Source organism: Physeter macrocephalus, chromosome 18, assembly GCF_002837175.3.
Source record: "Physeter macrocephalus isolate SW-GA chromosome 18, ASM283717v5, whole genome shotgun sequence".
Taxonomy (NCBI): domain Eukaryota; kingdom Metazoa; phylum Chordata; class Mammalia; order Artiodactyla; family Physeteridae; genus Physeter; species Physeter macrocephalus.
In genome coordinates, this window is record NC_041231.1 from 55,917,939 (window position 1) to 55,941,292 (window position 23,354).

Sequence of the window (23,354 nt, forward strand, 5' to 3'; positions counted from 1 at the left end):
CGCGTGGGCTGCCGTGTCCGGGGTCGGAGCTGGACAGGAAGGGGTATCGGCTGTGTGACTTTGTTATAAGTTACACGACCTTTCTGGGTTTCAGTTTCTCCATCTGATAAAATCAGGGTAGTAATAGTACTTCAGTCATAGGATTATGGTGAGGATTAGATGAAATAATACTTTAAAGCAGAGCAGCGCCTGGAATGTAGTAAATAATAAATGTTATTCACTTGCATAATCCTATGTTCCCAATTAGCTGTGAGTAAATCGTGTATGATTTTGACCTATCTGGTTATATTCTAATTACACCTGAGAGGCCATTTAGGAAGTCATTTAGAAAATTAATTTTTTTGGCCTACAAATAAATTACCTCCTAATCGATCTATTTAAAAAATCCTTTTCAGGAATTCCCTGGTGATCCAGTGGTTAAGGTTCCGCGCTTCCGCTGAAGGGGGCGTGGGAACCCCCCCTGGTTGGGGTTCGGGGTGGGGAAACTGGGATCCCGCATGTCACACCAAGCGAGGCCCAAAAAAAGAAAGTCCTTTCCTGCACTGCCTTCTTGGGAAGTGTGACAGTCGCCGTCACTAGGTGGCGCCTGAGTGGATTCCGGGAGCGTGAAACAATGGGCCTTAAAGCAGCAGTCCCCAGTTTTTTGGCACCAGAGACCGGTTTCGCGGAAGACAGTTTTTCCACAGTCCCGGCTGTGGGGGGGATGGTTCCGACGGTAATACGAGCGATGGTTCAGGCAGTAAGACCGATGGGGAGCAACGGGGAGCGGCAGATGAAGCTTTGCTCGCTCCCCCGCCTCTCACCTCCTGCTGTGTGGCCGGGTTCCCAACAGGTACTGGTCCGCTGCCCGCAGGTTGAGGACCCCTGCCTTAAAGAGCGTCTGAGCCAGGGTCAGCTCACCATGTGCCAGACGGATTCATAGGTGAGGTTAATTTGGCCTGCAAGGAATTCACAAAACGTTTTAAAGTGCATCTGCTAATATTCAAAAATCAGGAGATTCCATATAAAAACCCGACTTCCAGTGCCTGGATAAATAGGAAAGCCTGGCAACCTGGGACCTGCAGCGGTGCTTCCTTGAGGGTGGGTGGGCTCCTCCAGTCCAGCACAGGCCCATTTGTTCCTGTCATTTGTCCCTCCCTGGCTCCTCTAATCATCTGAGTTTCTAACCCCTAATTATCCCAATCCTTCCCTTTGCATATTGGAGGCTGAGGTCCTACAGAGAAGGGAAGGGCTGGAACTGGAATCTTACCCGACAGACCAGGGCTCTTTTTTTTTTTTTTCTTTGTGGCTGTCCCTCAAGGCTTGTGTGATCTTAGTTCCCTAACCAGGGCTTGAACCCGGGCCCATCAGTAAAAGCATGGAGTCCTAACCACTGGACTGCCAGGGAAGTCCCCAGGGCTCTTTTTTACACCCATGTTGTTTCTTTTACACTTGGTTGTTTTCAGAGACTGACTGAAGCTAAAAAGTGGGTAAGACATTGTGGAAGAACTGAAATTTGGGAATTTAGGGGCACCAGTTAGATGATTAAAATAAGGTGTGGGGGGACTTCCCTGGTGGCACAGTGGTTAAGAATCCGCCTGCCAATGCAGGGGACACGGGTTCGAGCCCTGGTCCAGAAAGATCCCACATGCTGTGGAGCAACTAAGCCCGTGCGCCACAGCTACTGAGCCTGTGCTCTAGAGCCCGTGAGCCACAACTACTGAAGCCTGCGCACCTAGAGCCCGTGCTCCGCAACAAGAGAAGCCACCGCAATGAGAAGCCCGCGCACCACAAGGAAGAAGAGTAGCCCCCGCTCGCCGCAACTAGAGAAAGCCCGCATACAGTAGCGAAGACCCAACGCAGCCAAAATAAATTAATAAATCAATTAATTAAAAAAATAAGATGTGGGAAAATGTAGAGGTCAGTAGGATTCTTTTTCTTTGTGGAAAATAACTTCATTGGTTTTGGGGGAAATAATATATGTTTAGTGCAAAAGATTCAAACAATACAGAAAGATACAAAGAAGAGGGTAAAGATTTCCCCAAATTCCACTTTCCATTTATAACTCCCATTCATTTTGGTGTCTATACTTCCAGCCCTCTCTCTGTGTATTTATAGATACATTTAATATAGGCACTGTCTGGGCCAAGGAGTATCTGGGAGTTTGGGGCCTTAAAGTTCCCACACCATCTTCATCAGCTTCCCTCCAAGTAATTCTTTGATATGGCCCATTGGGAGTTTTTTTCAATTATATTAAAGTGGTATAAAAATGAAATGTCAAAACTTTATGCTCACCCCCAACTCTCTTCCAATCAGATTGCTATCCAGCCCACCTATATAGAAATTCGATATAGAAATTCTGGAGCTGCCAGTGCATGTTTCAGGTTTTCCTAAATGAGAACATACAAAACAAAAACAAAGAACATACAAGTTGTTTTGTAAACTGATTTTTCCACCAATAGAATTCCTAGAATATCTGTCCCTAGTTTATAAATACAGGCTTTAGAAATGAATAAATAAATCTCACCTTCAAGAATACCCTCAGCGGACTTCCCTGGTGGTGCAGTGGTTAAGAATCCGCCTGCCAATGCAGGATACACGGGTTCAAGCCCTGGTCCAGGAAGATCCCACATGCTGCAGAGCAACTAAGCCCGTGTGCCACAACTACTGAGCCTGCGCTCTAGAGCCTACGAGCCACAGCTACTGAGCCCACGTGCCACAACTACTGAAGCCTGTGCGCCTAGAGCCCGTGCTCCGCGACAAGAGAAGCCACGACAATGAGAAGCCCGCGCACCGCAGCGAAGAGTAGCCCCCGCTCACCTCAACTGGAGAAAGCCCGTGAGCAGCAATGAAAACCCAATGCAGCCAAAAATTAAATAAATAAATAAATTAAAAAAACAAAACACCCTCAGCGTCGTCAGGACAAGCCAGTCATTTAATCAGACCTTGCTCCATCTGACTGATGACTGGAAAGGTGGTCACGAGCTAATCAGAACCCAGCGTGCACATTCTAAAGTCTGTATGATTGCTCACAGTAAGCACTAATAGGAACAATCTTTTTTTTTTCTTTAACATCTTTATTGGACTATAATTGCTTTACAATGGTGTGTTAGTTTCTGCTGTATACAGAGTGACTCAGCTATACATATACATTTATCCGCATATCTCTTCCCTCTTGCGTCTCCCTCCCTCCCACCCTCCCTATCCCACCCCTCTAGTTGGTCACAAAGCCCTGAGCTGATTTCCCTGTGCTATGCAGCTGCTTCCCACTAGCTATCTATTTTACATTTGGTAGTGTATATATGTCCATGCCACTCTCTCACTTCGTCCCAGCTTACCCTTCCCCCTCCCAGTGTCCTCAAGTCCATTCTCTATGTCTGCGTCTTTATTCCTGTTCTGTCCCTAGGTTCTTCAGAACCATTTCTTTTTTTTTTTTTTGATGACCGTATTAGTCGGGTTTTTCCTGTAATAATATTACATAGTAATCAGCTCCCAAATGTCAGTGATTTATAACTACAAACGTTTATTTTTCTCTCGCTGGTCTGCGCACAGCATGTGGGTGGCCAGGCTTCCCCTGACCTTAGATTTGGGTCTGCTCCACGTGTTTCTCATTCCAGGACCCAGGCTGAAGGGGCAATGGCTATGCAGGGCATTCTCTCCTCATAGCAAACGTGCAGGAGGTCAAGCCAAATTTCACAAATTCATGTAGAGCCTCTGGTCAGACATGATGTTTGTTACATTCACCCACAATCTCTAGACCAAACCCAAAGTGAGTGAGTTAGAGAAGCGTGCTCTGTCTTTAATAAGCCATGGTGAGGATGGCGAGGGAAGAAAGAGTCATGAACAAAAATATTATCTACCACAGGGACCAACCAGGATGGGAGATAAAATGAAATTTAGACTAAGACCTATTGTTAAGCCTTATAAATGCAGTTTGAACCCACACGGCTTGAGAACCGCAACTGCTTCATCTAGTGTGTCCCTTAATCAAAGAACCTTTGTCCTCAAAGACTTACTGAAGGCTCCTCTCTGATCGTACTCACTCTGCCTTTATATTTTATATGCTTTATGCTTCTGTATTGTATATGCTTTTTATGCTATTTAAAGTTATGAAGACCTCACCTGGGTCTTTAAAAAAAGGAAAAAGTTAAACTGCCCTATCAATTTTTGATTGCTGAGAGAACTATTTTGTCCTTTCCCTTTCCCTGCCAAAGTTACACCAATCAGCAAAAATAAATTTTCCTGTGAGTAAAAACAAGGAGTATTGCTGCCAGGCAACAAATGAGAGAGCACTATTTTTATGTATTTTGGAAGGTGTAGCATCTTGCTCCACTGTTTCCATGGAGAATCCCAATTGTCAAGTTTAATCAAATGCTGGAAAATTGAAATTTATGCAAAGAGACTAGCTTAGTAAGCAATTACCTTTGCTAAGTGACAACTAGGAGAAATATTTCGATGAAACCTCTTACCACAAATCAAGCATTATCCCTTGGTATCATTTGACTCAAATTAACACTTTCATGTATGTCAACTGCTTTTCTAAAGCTACTGCAATAATATTTCAACAAAATCACAAATTGCATGCACACCACTTCCAGTATAAATCACCATGGATGTTTGGAGCACATATGAACTGCATCAGAATACAGTAAGGAATATATAAAGAATGGTTATAAACAGGGAATTCCCTGGCAGTCCAGTGGTTAGGACTTGGCACTTTCACTGTCATAGGCCCAGGTTCAATCCCTGGTCGGGGAGCTAACATCCCTCAAGCTGCGCGGTATGGCCAAAAAATAAAAAAAGAATGGTTGTAAACAAAAGTGTCTCTTTTGTTAACGTGGTAATGTATCAGTTTCTAAAGTTCTTCCCAATAAATTAATAAGAGAAAATACTCAATGTAATTCAGAAAAAGTAAAGGAAATGGAGGGAGGGTGGAGTTCAGAGACCAGTCCTATCAGATATTAAAACATACAGCCTTTCCGGCAGTGACGACCTTCCCACGAGAACATGCCTCTTGCAAATGATTTCCTTCATCCGTCTCCAGAAGAGAAGATGAAACACAAGAAGTGCTTGGTGCAGAGCCCCAGTTCCTATTTCATGGCTGTGAAATGCCCGGGATGCTATAAAATCACCACCGTCTTTAGCCATGCACAAACAGTAGTTTTGTGTGTTGGCTGCTCTACTGTCCTCTGCCAGCCTACAGGAGGAAAAGCAAGGTTACAGAAGGCTGCTCCTTCAGACAGAAGCAGCACTAAAATCATCCCGAATCAAGATGAATGGGAAACCATCCCAATAAACACATTTTGGACACACACAAAAAATTATTAAAACGTGCAGGATAAAAAAGAAAGGTATCGTTCTGATGAAAGAATAGGCAGCTAAATGGAATAGAATAGGGAGGTATGATAAAGCATATGGTCTATTTCTATGGTATATACCACAAATAGTCAAAAATTAGGACTTGAACAAATATCTGCACACCAAAGTTCATAGCAGCATTGTTCACAATAGCCAAAAGGTGAAAACAACCCAATATCCATCAACAGATGAATGGATAAACAAAATGTGGTATGTACATACCATAGAATATTATTCAGCCTTACAAAGGAGGGAAGTTCTGACACATGCTGCAGATGAACTTTGAGGACATTATGCTAAGTGAAATAAGTGAGACACAAAAGGACCTGAATATAATTTTAAAGATCCTAAATGCTGCTGCTGTGCTCTTGCATATTTATTATAATTATGGGCTTTGTTTTTCTCTTCTCCAGTCAAGTTCTGCTCCTGACAAACTGAAGACTTTTCTCTCATATTAGAGTTAAGTGATGTTTAGAAGGTGAGGTCAGATAATTATCTGAACTGTTTCAAAACTGGGGAGAGTTATGCTGACTGGGACACAGGATCCAATATACCTATTAGAAACATACATGAACTAGGGCTTCCCTGGTGGCGCAGTGGTTGAGAGTCCACCTGCCAATGCAGGGGATGCGGGTTTGTGCCCCGGTCCGGGAGGATCCCACGTGCCGCGGAGCTGCTGGGCCTGTGAGCCATGGCCACTGGGCCTGCGCGTATGGAGCCTGTGCTCCGGAACGGGAGAGGCCACAACAGTGAGAGGCCCGCGTACCGCAAAAAAAAAAAAAAAAAAAAGAAAAGAAATATCCATGAACTAAAAAAACAAAACAAAACAAACAAACAAAATGGAATCCAAGAAGTTGTGTGAGGGGTCCTGTCCCTGTGAAATGAAAAGGAGAGGTGGTCTAATACCAGCCCAGGCAGCTGGCTATGAACCACAGTGCTTTGGAGAGAGGAAGTTCCAAGAATAGACCAACTGCAGGCAGCCCTCCTTAACGCTGGGAAGCCACAAGAAAGGGGAATCTACATCAAGGTCAGAGTCCTTGTTATGGGAGTCAGTGAAGGCCAGTCACAGGCAGCAGGCAACACAAAACATGCTGGTCATTCAAGAAGAATGACCCTGTGTGGGCTTCCCTGGTGGCGCAGTGGTTGAGAGTCCGCCGGCCGATGCAGGGGACACGGGTTCGTGCCCCGGTCTGGGAAGATACCACATGCCGCGGAGTGACTGGACCCGTGAGCCATGGCCGCTGGGCCTGCGCGTCCGGAGCCTGTGCTCCGCAACGGGAGAGGCCACAACAGTGAGAGGCCCGCGTACCGCAAAAAAAAAAAAAAAAAAAAAAAGAATGACCCTGTGTGAACAACACATGGCACAATAGCCCAGAGCAGAAAGTGAAAACTTGGATGTCCAGAGGGATCCACTGATGGAGTAAAAGGAAGGGCTCAGGACTTGACTAAGGTGGGACCGGAAGGAACCAGCCCTAGATCTCCCTCTACAACGCTCCCCGCCACATGTGATGGTCCAGGTTCTGCTCTAAAGAAAAACAGAAAACTGAGACAGAGTACTAGGTTGTCTCAAAATATGGCCTCACCATAGGCTCACTGGAGTGATTTTTATGAAAGACCCAGAGGGACTCAAATGACTTTCCTAGACAATCTACAATTATTCTACCTGCTGGCTTCTTTTTGGGCTAACAGATGAACACTGAAGGCTGAGTGTTAGTGAGCTAGCCGTTGACACCACTTTCTGAGGATCAGTTTGACCAACTTGTTTTCCTAAAGTTGAGTTGGGTTTCAGTCAGGGGCTGGGAGTTTTAAAGGGCAAGGAGGAGAAGGCCGGGCAAGGAAAAGAGAGGGAGGGTAGAAAGATCTTCAGAGAAGGAGGTGTGAGAATAGGACCAGGAATGAAGTTAGGAAGAAGAAAAGGCAAGATGGGCAATGGAAAGGGAGGGGCAAAAGAAGAAAAGTGTACCCACAAGGTTTTTGTTCAAATGGACCTGCCTTACAGCCCTCACACAGCAAGAATATCATTCAAACCTTGACTTTGTGTCCACCATGTTAGACACGCCAGAGTGTCTAGAATTATGCCTAAACTATAGAAAATGGATTTCTGTGTCTTCTATTTAGACAAATATTTCAGCCCATAAATGTATTGTTTTCACTTGTATGATACCAAAAAACTAAAACTAAAGTCTTGTTTGACTTAATATTTTTCTCAGGAACTAAATGTGGTTCCACAAAGACCCAGATACATCTCTTTCTGTTTAGAGGAATAATGCCTTGTTTGGAGAAATGGCGTTATTCCAAACAATGTCATCATGGCTGGAGGCACCCATAATGGTCCGGAAATAGCCACAAACCTGGCTAAAAGCAGAAACTGGCTTTAGAGCTAAAAGAAAATACTTGCCCTGAAGAGCCAGAATCATCTTGAAAAAGAACAAAGTTGAAGGATTCAAACTTCCTGATTTCAAAACAAACTACAAAGCTACAGTAACCAAAGTAGTGTGGTATTGGTATAAGGATAGACAATAGACCAATGGAATAGAGAGTCCAGAAATAAACCTACATATTTATGGCCAACTGATTTTTGACAAAGGTATAAAGACCATTCAATGGAGGAAAGAATAGTCTCCTTAGCAAAGGGTACTGGGGGGAGTTCCCTGGAGGTCCAGTGGTTAAGTCTTGGTGCTTTCACTGCTGGGGCCTGGGTTCAATACCTGATCAGGGAACTAAGATCCTGCAAGATGAGGCATGGCCATAACAAAGCAAAACAAAAACTAAAAAATAAAACAAAGGGTGCTGGGACAACTGGATATCCACATGCAAAAGAATGACTCTGGGTCCCTACCTCACAGCATATGCAAAATTATCTCAAAATGAATCCACAATCTAAATATAAGAACTAAACTTTAAGACCCTTAAAAGAAAACATAGGCTAAGTTTTCATAACCTTGGATTCGGCAATGGATTCTTTTTTTTTTTGGCTGTGTTGGGTCTTCGTTGCTGTGCGTGGGCTTTCTCTCTTTGCGGAAAGTGGGGGCTACTCTTTGTTGCAGTGTGCAGGCTTCTCATTGTGGTGGCTTCTCTTGTTGCGGAGCATGGGCTCTAGGCACACAGGCTTCAGTAGTTGCGGCACACAGGCCCTAGAGCTCGAGGGCTTCAGTAGTCGTGGCACGTGGGCTCAGTAGTTGTGACTCATGGGCTTAGCTGTTCCACAGCATGTGGAATCTTCCTGGACCAGGAATTGAACCTGTGTCCCCTGCATTGGCAGGCAGATTCTTAATTAACCACTGCACCACCAGGGAAGTCCCTGGTAATGGATTCTTAAATAGGACATCAAAAGCATGAGCAACAACAACAAATTGGATTCATCAAAATTAAAAACACTGTGCTTCAAAGGACATTATCAAGAAAATGAAAAGACAACCTAGAGAATGGGAGAATTTATTTATTTATTTATTTATTTATTTTTGGCTGCATTGGGTCTTTGATGCTGCACATGGGCTTTCTCTAGTTGCGGTGAGCGGGGGCTTCTCATTGAAAGGCTTCTCTTGTTGTGGAGCATGGGCTCTAGGCACCTGGGCTTCAGTAGTTGTGGCACGTGGGCTCATTTGTTGTGGCTCATGGGCTCTAACGCACAGGCTCAGTAGTTGTGGTTCATGGGCTTAGTTGCTCCACAGCATGTGGGATCTTCCTGGACCAGGACTTGAACCCATGTCCCCTGCATTGGCAGGCGGATTCTTAACCACTGCACCACCAGGGAAGTCCTGGGAGAAAATATTTTGTGATAAGGGGTTAGTATCCAGAATATGTAAAGTACTCTTACAATTCAACAATAAGCAGACCATCCAATTTTAAAATGGGCAAAGGACTTGGGTAGACATTCTTCCAGAGAAGATGTACAAATGGCCAACAAGCACATGAAATAATGCTTATTAGTAATCTGGGAAATGCAAATTTTAAAAAATGTATAAATACACATTTCCATCTCTTTATGTTTTGGAGGGTTGAAAACTGTCTTCTATTATTTGTTCATATGTCAGGTGAATGCATTTCCAAAACAATTGGAGCACAATCACAACTAGTCCATCAAGCAAATCAAGAAATTCAGTCTTAAGACTTTGTTTCAATTGCTATGGTTGGGGGAGCAAAGATGAGTTAGAGGTAGTGCTGGAGATTACAAGATGAGGGAGATATGGATGGATGGAGATTGAGGAAAGATAGCCTATTAAAATAAGGAGCATTGACACACATCAGCAAAGCAAGGTCTCAACTGCCCCCACTCCCTCCTCCACCTCATTTTTGGAAGGAGACAACCCATGCAGATCCAGGGACTCTAATGTTATTTTAATGTTCCTATAATATTTTCTTAAATATTTGTTGGGCTTCCCTGGTGGTGCAGTGGTTGAGAGTCCGCCTGCCGATGCAGGGGACATGGGTTTGTGCCCCGGTCCGGGAAGATCCCACATGCTGCAGAGCGGCTGGGCCCGTGAGCCATGGCCACTGAGCCTGCGTGTCCGGAGCCTGTGCTCCATGACGGGAGAGGCCACAACAGTGAGAGGCCCGCGTACCACAAAAAAAAAAAAAGAAAAAAAATTTGTTTATTTTATTTATTTTTGGCTGTGTCGGGTCTTAGTTGTGGCATGTGGGATCTTTTGTTGCAGCGCGCTGGCTTCTCTCTAGCTGTGGCACGTGGGCTCCAGGGCACGTGGGCTCTGTAGTTGTGGCGTGAGGGTTCCAGAGTGCGTGGGCTTTGTAGTTTGCAGTGCACAGGCTCTCTAGTTGAGGCGTGCAAGCTCAGTAGTTGTGGCACGTGGGCTTAGTTGCCCCACGGCATGTGGGATCTTAGTTCCCTGACCAGGAATTGAGCCCACATCCCCTGCATTGTAAGGTGGATTCTTTACCACTGGACCACCAGGGAAGTCCCAAGGTTCGTATATTCTTTACCAGAGTGTTTTTTTCCTGTCTTCTCTGACTACTACATAAGTATAACCAGGTAAGACAGTTCTCCACCCAGAACCATTAGGGACGAGGCAGCCTCGAGCCATCTTGGAAAAGAAATAAATATATTATTCAAGCTAGATGAGAGCCATATTTACTTCTGGGCAAAATATAAGAGAATATGTCATAGATGAGATTAGAAACAAAAGATCAAAATAAGCACTTCTTTAATCTCTTATGAGAATAAGAATTTCGAATTTCTACCTGGCCTGGTCGGCTATATATATATATATATATATATACACATCAAAAAAATAAAATCATATAAAAAAGTTCAAAATCACCCTTCCTTGTCCTTCTGTCCTATTCTCTAGGAGCAACTGCATTTAATACTTTAATTTGTTTATTCTTTTATTGGTGCAGGTTTCTAAATAATTACATTAATATTTTATTTATCAAATTTTGACCTAATTTATGGCTTTCTGAATCAGTTTTAAGTCAGAGAAATAAAACCCTCACCATTTAGTAGAGAAAATGTAATAAAAAGGTTGGAACAGTCGTTCTCAACTGGGGGTGATTTTGCAGGGAACATCTGACAATGTTCTGACAATGTCTGGAGACATTTTTGTTGTCAAAACTGTGTGGAGGGGCTTCCCTGGTGGCGCAGTGGTTGCGCGTCGGCCTGCCGATGCAGGGGAACCGGGTTCGCGCCCTGGTCTGGGAGGATCGGAGCGGCTGGGCCCGTGAGCCATGGCCAATGAGCCTGCGCCTCCGGAGCCTGTGCTCCGCAACGGGAGAGGCCGCAACAGAGGGAGGCCCGCATACCACAAAAAAAAAAAAACAAAACAAAACTGTGTGGAGGCTACTGGTATCTAATGGGTATATGTATGTGGGTATATATATATATATATATATATATACACATATATATATGTATTTGGCCATTCTATTACCAGGTATAATCGAGAGAGGTCAAAATACTTATCTCATAAGAATACTATATATAATATTCTTGTATATATAATATATAGATATATAATATAATATATCATATATAAATATATAATATTATATAATATATAATATAAATTATACATTATATATAAATATATATATAATGTTATATATAGAGAGAGACAGAGAGAGAGGTGTCTGCCAGATTTTAGTTACATTTATATTTAGGTCACTGAGACTAGATATCTTTACTCATTAATGCTGTCAATCATAATTTAATGAGCAATGTTTATTCACGTTGTAAATGTTAATCATAGTTATGTTTCTTTTCTTGTACAACTTTTTGTTTTTTCTTGGAATTAACAGTAGCCTCTTTTTTTGTTTGCTTAGTTTTCTGTGCATTTATCACTAATTATTCTCAAATTCCCCATTAGGTCTATAAGACTTCTTTGATATATGTTTTTTTTGATGCATTCCTTCAAGTGCATTAGAAAGTCTATTAGTTTCTTTTCTTTTTTTTTTTCAGTGATCTCCTTCCTGTAAATCTTTCTCCTTTAGTGTCAGTCCTTTGACTATATCCGTAAGTTTCTTTATCTTTTTCTTTTTTAAAAATGCTTTACTTTTGTAAAGGAGCTGTTATTATCCTCTAGAACTAATCAGAGAAGTGAGGAAACACTTAACACTTTGCCTCCTTCAATAAAACCTAAGTAGGGTTATTAGATGGATCAGAAGGAGAAGAGTTAGAAGTGAAAAAAATTTCTGAAAAAATTCTATACCAGGCTAAGGACATTTTTGACACTTGAACCACCAAAAGAAAGTTAAGTATTCTCCTTGTAGTTGAGTAGGGAGGCCAAGATGAAGTTAAAGTGGTAATTAATGGCCTAAGAGGATGAGATGAAAACGTACTTAATTTGATGACATTTTTATTTCTCTTAATATTGTTCTATATTGTTCCGCCCTGTTTTATCTCATAATTAAGAACTGCTAGTTATATATATATAATTTTTTTTTGTTAAATTTATTTATTTATTTATTTATTTTTGGCTGTGTTCGGTCTTCGTTTCTGTGCGAGGGCTTTCTCTAGTTGTGGCAAGCGGGGGTCACTCTTCATCGCGTTGCACGGGCCTCTCACTGTCGCGGCTTCTCTTCTTGCGGAGCACAGGCTCCAGACGCGCAGGCTCAGTAGTTGTGGCTCACGGGCCTAGTTGCTCCGTGGCATGTGGTATGTTCCCAGACCAGGGCTTGAACCCGTGTCCCCTGCATTGGCAGGCAGATTCTCAACCACTGCGCCACCAGGGAAGCCCCTGCTAGTTATACTGACAAATAGTTATGTTTTTGTAGGAAAGCATATAAGAGGCTTGAGGTACATTTCTGTTTCATTCTGATAATTCATGTACTGGATCTTGGGGCAAGCTGCACCATTCACCTGGTGAAGGCTGATACTTTATTTATTTTTTAATTTTATTGGAGTATAGTTGATTTACAATGTTCATTTACAATGTGTTAGTTTCAGGTGTACAGCAAAGTGATTCAGTTATACATATACATATATTCATTTTTTTCCAGATTCTTTTCCCATATAGGTTATTACAGAGTGCTGAGTTCCCTGTGCTATCCCGTAGGTCCTTGTATATAATAGTGTGTGTAGGTTAATCCCAAGCTCCTAATTTATCTCTCCCCGCCATGTTTCCCCTTTGGTAACCATGAGTTTTTTTTGAAATCTATGAATGTTTCTGTTTTGTAAATAAGTTCATTCATATCATTAAAAAAAATCAGATTCCACATGTGAGTTCATCATATAGTTGTCTTTCTCTGTCTGACTTACTTCACTTAATATGATCATCTCTAGGTCTATCCATGATGATGCTGCCAGTGGCATTATTTCATTCTTTTTTATGGCTAAGTCATATTCCACTGTGTATATGTATCACATCTTCTTTATCCATTCCTCTGTTGATGGACATTTTGGTTGCTTCCAGGACTTGGCTATTGTAAATAGTGCTGCAGTGAACATTGGGGTGCATGTGTCTTTTCGATAATGGTTTTCTCTGGATATACGCCCAGGAGTGAGATTGACGGATCATATGGTAGCTCTACTTTTTGTTTTTTAAGGGACCTCCACACTGTTCTCCATAGTGACTGTTACCAATTTACATTCCCACCAACAATGTAGGAGGGTTCCCTTTTCTCCACACCCTCTCCAGCATTTATTGTTTGTAGACATTTTGATGATGGCCAATCTGACTGGTGTGAGGTGACACCTCATTGTAGTTTTTTGTTTAATAACTTTTGTTTTAAGAGTGTTAAGATCTTTATTATTTATTTATTTATTTTTGGCTGTGCCATGTGGCATGCGGGATCTTAGTTCCCCGATCAGGGATCGAATCCGTGCCCCCTGCAATGGAAGTGTGTAGTCTCAGCCACTCAACCACCAGGGAAGTCCCCTCATTGTAGTTTTGATTTGCATTTGTCTGATAATTAGTAATGTTGAGCATCTTTTCATGTGCTTTTGGGCCATCTGTATGTCTTTGGAGAAATGTCTGTTTAGATCTTCTGCCCATTTTTTGATTTGGTTGTCATTATCTATTTCTTTTAAAGAAATTTTTACCTCTTCTTACTCTGTCTGTTGGTGTCTCTCTGTTCATTACATTATTTTCCCCAATGAGACAGTCACACAGTAATTGATCCCTTTCATCTGATCTGTTTCAGAATTAATAGCAGTCCCAGGATGATTACATCAGTCTACAGATGGGAAACCCTGGATTTAGTGAATCAAATCCAACTACCTTGCCTTTATTTTTATGGTTGTAGTAGACATTGCTGGTGCCCTGCCCTGATTCCGTTTACTGTGCTAGCGCCCCCTTTCCCAGCTATTCTAAGTGTTGCTGATAATGGCTCAAGCTTATACCCGTCTCTGGAGATTTATCCTTGGCCAGGGGGAGCCACCTTATTGGGAAATGCCTGGGAAGTGCTATTTCCCCTCAGGGCATCAGGCAGCCAATGACTGGCTGATATGAGGATACAAAAACTGTCCCCTTGCCTCAAAGGGGACAACTCTGTGGTGACATTCACACTCCAGAACTGGGATCAGGCTGAAATTAGACCTCAGCTGAAACCTCTTCTTTGTTTAGCCTCTTTCCCTGCTTCCCTTACCTTTTTACAAGTTTCTTCTGAAAGCACGACTTCAGGGTGTCACTTGTATAAGAAACTCTGCCTCGGTCTCTGCTTCTGGGAACCCAGCCTAAGACAATGGTGAACGTTTTCTGGCTTCTTAGCATTCATCCTCCCTTCTTAATAGCACCAGAATTTTTTCTTGGGAAATGACTTTCCCATCACCCTATTGTGGACAGTCTTGACGTGACTAAAGCTAGGTACCTGCCCTTCCATCTTGGAAACTGAAGGGGTTTGTGGCGGGTCCTTCCAGTAGATTCTTCCTCTCACTGCCTCGGGACAGCAGGCTCAGGCTTTTGACCTACACTCCGCCAATGTGACATTCTCTCCAGGGATTATGAATCTTGAGTGAGCAATACAAAGATATTTGAAGTTCATTTTTCTCATCATGGGCTCCTGCTAGCCTGTTTCTCCTTCTCAACCTTTCTGTGGTTTCTGCCTCTTAACTTCCAGCACCTTGATTCCCACCCACTCCCAAGTTATTTGGTTATCCTTTTGTGAGTTATCGCAATCCTTCCAGTAGTTTCCCTTTTGCGTAAGGTCTCTCACTCAGGTTCTCTTGCTTATAAGCAAAAGAATCATTAGCGATGCAGTTACCTTAGTCTCTTTTATCTAAGTGCAGAGAGGAAAAGGATCTGGGACCACATCACTAATTCAGAAGAGGGGAGACTTAGGGCTTCTGAGCTTGGTGAGTAAGAGCCTACCTGGACAACTCTTCTTGCTCCAACGAAGAGGTAGGAGTTTGCAAAGCATATGTCAACTGAGTAAATTATACTTTGATCTTAGGTGAGATTCTGAATTAATTTCTTCTCTTAGAAAGCTGGTGTCTGGGGACTTCCCTGGTGGCGCAGTGGTTAAGAATCCGCCTGCCAATGCAGGGGACACTGGTTTGAGCCCTGGTCCGGGAAGATCCCACATGCTGTGGAGCAGCTAAGCCCATGTGCCACAACTACTGAGCCTGCACTCTAGAGCCCGCAAGCCACAACTACTGAGGCCATGTGCCACAACTACTGAAGCCCGTGCGCCTAGAGCCCGTGCTCCGCAACAAGAGAAGCTACCGCAATGAGAAACCCGCGCACCACAACGAAGTGTAGCCCCCGCTCACCGCAACTAGAGAAAGCCTGCGCGCAGCAAAGAAGACCCAACGCGGCCAAAAGAAAAAAAAAAAAAGAAAAAAACTGGTGTCTGGCTTTCAGCCGCAAAACATACATCTCTGTCTGAAACCTCCTCTCAGTTGGCATTTTTCCTTTTCTTACATGTTAATGCATTTTTCCTTTTCTTTTCTTATATGTTCATGTAACAGTCCTAAAAACAGAGCAATTCAACTGCATGAAGAGAGCTGTACTTCTTAAAAATATCTTCTGTAGGAAAAGAGACTTTCTTATGAGTGGAATTCTTCCCCCTAAATTGTTCAGTTCTGGGATTGTAGGGAAGGAAATGAGCTCAACAGAAAAACCAAAATAGATACACTTGATTCCAGAGGAACCTAAAGACAACCCTCTGTTCTGAGTTACCAGGCAACTGTTTCTCCAAGGATGCTGTCATTTTGATTTTATAGAATAATAGGGTGCCTGAATTTCTGCCTCAAGAGATTTTGGGATAATAATGAGTTCATCTTTTATTATTTAAAAAAAAGTATAAGGAGAAATCTCTCTCTTGCTTGGCACACATTTCACTCTTTTTTCTTTCAGTTTCTTTGTTGTGTATCTTCAAAGCAAACAGGTTTTCATCTGTTTGGGATTTTTTAAAAATTTATTTTATTTAGGTATAGTTGATTTACAATGTTGTGTTAATTTCTGCTGTACAGCAAAGTGACTCATGTATGTGTGTGTATATATATATATATGTATATATATATACACACACACACACACATTCTTTTTCATATTCCTTTCCATCTGTTTGGGATTTTTTAAAAATTTATTTTATTTAGGTATAGTTGATTTACAATGTTGTGTTAATTTCTGCTGTACAGCAAAGTGACTCATGTATGTGTGTGTATATATATATATATATATACACACACACACACATTCTTTTTCATATTCCTTTCCATTATGGTTTATCATGGGATGTTGAATATAGTTCCCTGTGCTATACAGTAGGACCTTGTTGCTTATCCATTCTGTATATAATAGTTTGTATCTGCTAGTCTGTTTGGGATGTTTTTGTTGGGTCCTGCTGAGAGTGGACATGGATGGAAGACCACTCAAGATGTTGATTTTTAGCTGCTTCAGAGTCTCATCTTATGGTTACTAAGTTGTTTTATCCACAAGGAACAAAAGAAAAAATTGCACGTAAACATTGCCTAAAACAATAGTCCTGGGAAGCTCAGCCTTAGGCCTAGAAGCAAGGTCACTGCACACAGGTAAACAAACTATTATTGGATAAAGAGCTGGACAAAGAGACAGGCACATGGATGAGTCTTTTCATCAGTATTTGAAAAAAAAATCCTTGCAGAAACACAGTTGTTTGTTCAGGTACTTGTGTATTAATCTCAGAATAGAGTTTTCTAAAAAATTCCATGGCTAATTTTCCAGTTTCTTTTTGTCTGTACCATGATTTGTTACTTTTTATTCATTTGTTTCTTAGTGAAAGCCTAAATTGTGCAAAGGTCTCTGCTGGACATGAGTGACTCCAGTAGAAGAGTCCACAGTCCCAGGCTTCAAGGCATCTACTGTCTAGAAATGGGAAGAGACAGGCCAACAACTCTTGAGCAATGATACAGAATGGAAACTAACGAAACAGAAAGGGAATGTAGGAGAAGGATGTCAGGGGAACCAAGTGTGTACAGCTAGGCTTGAAAAGGTGTAGCCTAAGGGGCTCCAGGAGGCCATGCATCGGGAACCCCAGCAGAGGCCACACTTTAGAAGAGTGTAGTCAGCAAGTCCCTGCTGCCTGCAAGGAGTGACCTCCAAACCGTCCCCTCCTCCAGGTGTCATTCACTCCAAATTCCAAACTCTAGGAGAAAGCACCCAGCTGATCCAGAGGTCCAAGCCCTCTGTCTGTGTTGCGCTAATCAGGGAGGACCTTCCTTTTAGGAAGGTGCCGAGACTTTCCACTAAGACCACACATGTGGGGCGTCCCCCAAACAGAGAGCAGCAAATAGGAAGGTGAGGTTAGAGTCTAGTCTAGAAACATACGTCCACTGCATGTATTATTTATCTTTGAATCTCAAAATCTAGGCAGAGTCTAGACACAGTGAAGACAATTCTTAATGTTATTAGGGGAGAAATTATCTATAGAAGATTGGAAGTAAAATCATCTACCCCAACCCTTTTATTTTAGAGTTAAGGGAACTAATGCCTTAGATGAATGTGGCCTACTGACATCAAGCCCGTTGAAGAGACTGGATAGCTATTCACTGTCTCACTCTCTGGTTGCCACACCCTGCATTGTTTTTAGGGCTGACATCCAGCTGGCACACACTTGATTGGCTGTACTGGTTGTCAAAATGTTGAAATACTTCTGAACAAGTTTGTAAGCAGCCACTGCCCTGATCCCACTGGTGCAGACAATGTCAGGGCTCCATCCTCCACCTGACTCCCTGGGTGGTTTCACCTCCAGCATCTGTTACTCTGCAGCGGCTGCTCAGCCAAGGCACAGAGAGCCAGACGTGCTTGGGGAGGAGATCCCTGCCCGACGTGGCCATGAAACAGTGACCAAGAAGTGCTGAGATAACAAGCGGCTGGCTCCCTTGTCTCTGGTTGGGAGAAATCTGCAGCATAGCTTCAATCCAGAACTTCATTTGTTTATTAGTGAAAGCCTAAACTGTGCAAGGTTCTCTGCTAGACATGAGTCTATTCCAGTGAAAGAGTCTACATTCCCAGGCTGTGGCATCTGGGATGAGGCATCCCTGAGGGCGTCTGTGATGGTTAATTTTAAGTGTCAACTTGACTGAGACACAGGGTGCCCAGATATTTGGTTGAACCTTATCCTGGGTGTGTCCAGATGAGATTAGGGTTTGAATAGGTAGACTGAGCAAAGCAGATGGCCCTCCCCAATGTGTGTGGGCCTCACACAATCGGACCTGAATAGAACAAAGGAAGGACGAACAAAGAGACAGAGGAAGGGAGAATTCGATCTCTGTCTGATTGCTGGAGCTAAGACATCAGTCTTCTCCTGTCAAGGACTGGGCCTTACACCATCAGTGGTCTTTGTTTCCAGGCCTCCAGATTTTGACTAGAAGTTATATCACCCATTCTCCTGAATCTCAGGTCTTCAAATTGACTGCAACTGTCTTTTCTGGGTCTCCAGCTTGCAGGTAGCAGATGGTGGGACTTCTCAGTTTCCATAATCATGTTAGCCAATTCCATATCTATATAAATGGAATCATATATGTGTATATATAGTCATTCCTCCCTCAGTATCCAGGAGCCCTCGCATATACCAAAATCTGCAGATTCTCAAGTCCCATAGACAGCCCTGTGTCTCTGCATCTGTGGATTCACCCAACCCCTGATTGTGTAGTACTATATATATTCATTGAAAATAAATCTGCGTATAAGTGGACCCATGCTGTTCAAGGGTCAGCTGTACATGTATATTCCATTGGTTCTGTTTCTCTGGAGAACCCCAATATAGCACCCTTGCTTGGCTTCCTCTCCTCCCCTGTCTTGCTTCATCAACTTTCTTAATGGCCTTCCCTGGGAACATTTCCTTAATAAATCACTTCCATGTAAATCTGCATCTTGGAATCTACTTCCAAGGCACCTGACCTTCTAGGAAAATTCCCCAAAGCCCCACCTCTCCAGGGCCACCCTGGCCCCTTCCATAGTATGCCCCATACCTCCCCATGACCTAGTAACTACAGGGTTAATGCCTGACCCAGCAAGGACCCTCCTGGACCTTATTTCTAGCCTACAACCAGCATTGGTTGGACTAGTCACTGCCTGGGTCATAGCAGTTGTTAAATATTTTGAATATAACCCTGAACCTATTGAAATGTTAGGGCTACAAAATATAGAAACTAATGAGTGTCTGCTCTACTCACAAAATCTTTCCGTTTCTGGGAAGACTCAAATATGTCAGGGCAGGTTCAAGCCATATGTGCTGGCCATTCTGGCCATGGCTGATTGGACCAGGGATAGACACTACACCCAAGCTGAGCCAATGAGTTTCTCTCTTCAGAAACTTGACCTGAAAGACACAGCAGTTGGGACTTGTTGGGGCTGAGTCACCATAATGACATCATTGCCCAAAGGGGAAGGTCCATGAATTCCTGGTTCTGCCCTATCCAGGGTTTGGATGTTTAACTCTTCCAGTAATAGCTTTCCAATAAGTTCCCATTTTTACTTACGTTTGCTAGAGTAGCTGTTTCTTGTAACCAGAAGACTCTTAACTAATATCCTATATTAACATGTGGAATGACTACTACTCGTTTTTCTTGTTCACAGACTCCAGCACCTAGCATAGTGCCCAGTATGGATTAGACACTCAAGAAATATTTACTGCCTCAATAAACAGCTCTCTGTAGGAAGGAGAAGAGCACCTTGAATCTATCTATCTATCTATCTATCTATCTATCTGATTGGGATAAATATATAGGGTTGAAAATGGGGAAATTTCATCCACATTGCTTGAGTATGTATGGTCTCTGGAGGAAAAACAAATTTACCTGCCTCTTGCTTTTGCTCGTATTTTTTTTCTTCATTAAAGTTTCCTCCTAACTAATTTGCCTATCTCATGGTCTATCTTTATTTCTTAAATGGAAAACATTTAATATGCTAATTAGTGTCACATAGCTTTGAGGTAAAAATCTTTTTATAATTTTTATTTTTATTTTTTGGCTGCATAGGGTCTTAGTTGCAGCTTGCAGGATCTTCGTTGCAGTATACAGGCTTCTCTCTAGTTGTGGCTTGCATGCTCAGTAGTTGTGGCACGTGGGCTTAGTTGCCCCGCGGCATGTGGGATCTTAGTTCCCTGACCAGGGATCGAACCCACGTCCCCTGCATTGGAAGGCAGATTCTTAACCACTGGACCACCAGGGAAGTCCCTAAGGTAAAAATCTTAATTCAACATGAATTTAGGAGATTTCTGAAATACATATCATGTTGGTGCATACATATTCCCAGCTAGTGAAGTAAACCATTTGGGCATCATCTTTGATGTCCCTATGTCACTATTACTTACTCCATTGATTGCCTTTCTTTAACAGCTCTAAACTCTACACCTCCCACTGCCCAGGTTTTTGTTTTGTTTTGTTTTGTTTTTTGCAGTACGCGGGCCTCTCACTGTTGTGGCCTCTCCCGTTGCGGAGCACAGGCTCCGGACGCACAGGCTCAGCGGCCATGGCTCACGGGCCCAGCCGCTCCTCCGCATGTGGGATCTTCCCGGACCGGGGCACGAACCCGTGTCCCCTGCATCGGCAGGCGGACTCTCAACCACTGCGCCACCAGGGAAGCCCCCACTGCCCAGTTTTGATCTCTTAAGTTAGAAAGGGTAGCAACTGCAGTTTAGGAATTTTGCTTAAATGAAGAGAAAGTGTGCTCATGATAAAGTCTTTTTTTACACTGGCGAAACAAACTAGCTCTATAAGTAAGGAGAAATAAGTTTGGGGATATAAGGTAATGAATGAACCATACACCTGTATGCTCTTCCCAGGCATCTTGAGAGAGAATTCTAGAAATTTCATTTCCAGAAATCAGGTTGTCGCCATCATCATAGAAAATCACCTCAGTCGAAGGCTGTTCTCTGACACAAAACAACTGGTTTTGCTGGTGGTGGCTTCTGTTGAATCATCAGTTAAAGTTAGACGACATGTGGGTGTAAACTGCTACAGTCAAAACAAGCAGAAACCCAGAGAAAGAAATCTGGGTTGTTCTCTCTCCTGCCTGTCAGCAGAGCAGTCTCTAGTTACTGCAAAGCAATTTGAAGGTTTGAGCAAACAGAATAAGTCCTTTGAAGGACTTGCAGGTATTGCTGCTTAACGAGGATGTCTGGGAAAACCAGAGGCTTGGAAATGGGGCACATAGACCCAAAGAAAATGCTTTTGTGTGGTAGGAGCAGAAAATGGACTTGAACCAATAAGAACTGTGAAATGTTTTCATTTTCTGCCATTGGAGAAGGATCTGTGTGTGGCAAAGGTGTCACATGCACTTAATAATAGAAAACAGTCTATGAAAGACACCTTCACATCAGAGGGTGTGACAGCTCATGAGAAAGAAGCCTTCTCTTCATGACTCCAGAGCATTACCTCATTTTGCCCTAGGGTGGCTCAAGTGTACCCATCAAAGCAGAGCAGCCATCTGAACGCTGGGAGCATGCCCACGGACACTGCTGTTTATTAACTTGGGACCTGTGAAGACAAAGCCACGTCCTCACTTGGAACATGGAAAAGCTGAAGACATCGGGCTCTTGCTTAGGTCTCTTGATTCCACCCTTGCAATAGTGAGACCAGGTACCGGTTACTGAGGGCTTAGATGTGCTGGGCACTCAGCTGGGCCATCCTACACACTGTGTCTCAAAATCTCCCGGACAATTCAGTGGGGCAGGTATGAACCCCACCCCCTTCTTTACAAATGAGGGAACTGAGTCTCAGAGAGGTAAAGTGACTTGCCCAGGACCACCCAGTGGGTGGAGAGCTCTATCTGTCCCCAAAGCCCAGGGTCTTTGCTGCACGGAAATGCCTGGAAAAATTGAGGGTTGCTTGCTGCCTCTCCGAGTTGCAGGAAGATGTCCCTCGCTTCTGTCTCATCTTCTTTGCTACTTAGTAGCATTTCTTGGCTAAGTGTCGTCCCCAGACCAGCAGCATCAGCATCTTCTGGAGGCATCTTAGACATGCAGAAACTAAGGCTTCCCCCCAACCCCAGACCTGCCCTCCAAAGTGGGAGGAGAACTGATCACCTTCCTCACTGTACATTCATTTCAGGCCTTTGATAATGTGCTAATTATCCTGTGAGTTACCTCAGAGCAACTCTGAGAAACAGTTTCTATGTGCTTCATCAAATCTTTGACTTTCAAAGTGTGTTCCTTCAACTGAAAAAGGGGTATCACTTCTGCTGATATCTTGCCAGAACAGAAATCTCCATCAAACAAGCAGGGGAAAGAAGCAAGGGAAGCATTCCAAAAGGTTCTCTGATGAGGCTGTGGGCAGCTTCATTCACCAGCACCTGGGTATTACCAGGTAAGCCTAAATATTAACACCTAAGAAGATTAATGGAGACTGCAGGAGGGGGTTAAAGGTCATTTGCTCTCAAATCTCTTTCTGGGGAGGAGCCTCACAGTGGAAGTGACAAGGCAGCAGGCCAGGAGAAAGGGCACAGTTATGGGGACGAGGCTTAAAGTGATTTCGCTTCTAGAGGGAAAGGTGGATGACCATGGGAAGGGCTTCTTGTGGCTCCAGGTTTTTGGATAGAACAAGGGGTTACTAGGCAAAGGAAATTAGTCAACAAGAGAGGTAGGAAGAGAAGGACTAAACTTAAAATACAGCCAAGAGGTTGGCAAATAGAAGAAAGTAGTAATTCAAGACAGAAGAGAGAGAAGAAATTCTTCACCCATGGAACCATACTGGAATCACCGTATTTTGCAATTTTTTTGAGATTACAACTTCTGGTTCCTTGGAAGTCTAAAGCCCTCCCAAAGATTTCTTCAGATTACCAGGAGCTTATTTTCTTATGGTTCTATCAAGTTTATGGTTTGCACATCTTTCTAATGCTTGAGTCCCTCCTATGAAACCCCATGCAGTGATTATGTGCAGCATAATACATATTTTTCTTATTCAATGCATAGAATGATTCTGCCCAGAAGGAATTATATCCTGATTATTTTATGGATAAAGAAGGTAATGGTGGCTCAGAGCAGTATAGAAATTAGGCCAAAGAAATACAGCTAGCAAGCTGAGGAGCCAGGATTTGAATTCATATCCATGTGACTCACTGGTGGCTGCCAGTAACCCATGCCTCCTGGTGTTCATGCCCTGTGTGTTCCCTTCCCCTTGCATCTGGGCTGGGCCTGTGACT

The 23,354-nt window shown here is 43.1% G+C and overlaps 1 pseudogene; it reads left to right on the top strand.

The window, feature by feature from the left end:
* The first annotated feature begins 4,980 nt into the window (after positions 1-4,980).
* LOC112062343 (40S ribosomal protein S27-like) lies at positions 4,981-5,234 on the top strand (annotated as a pseudogene).
* Positions 5,235-23,354: the final 18,120 nt, after the last annotated feature.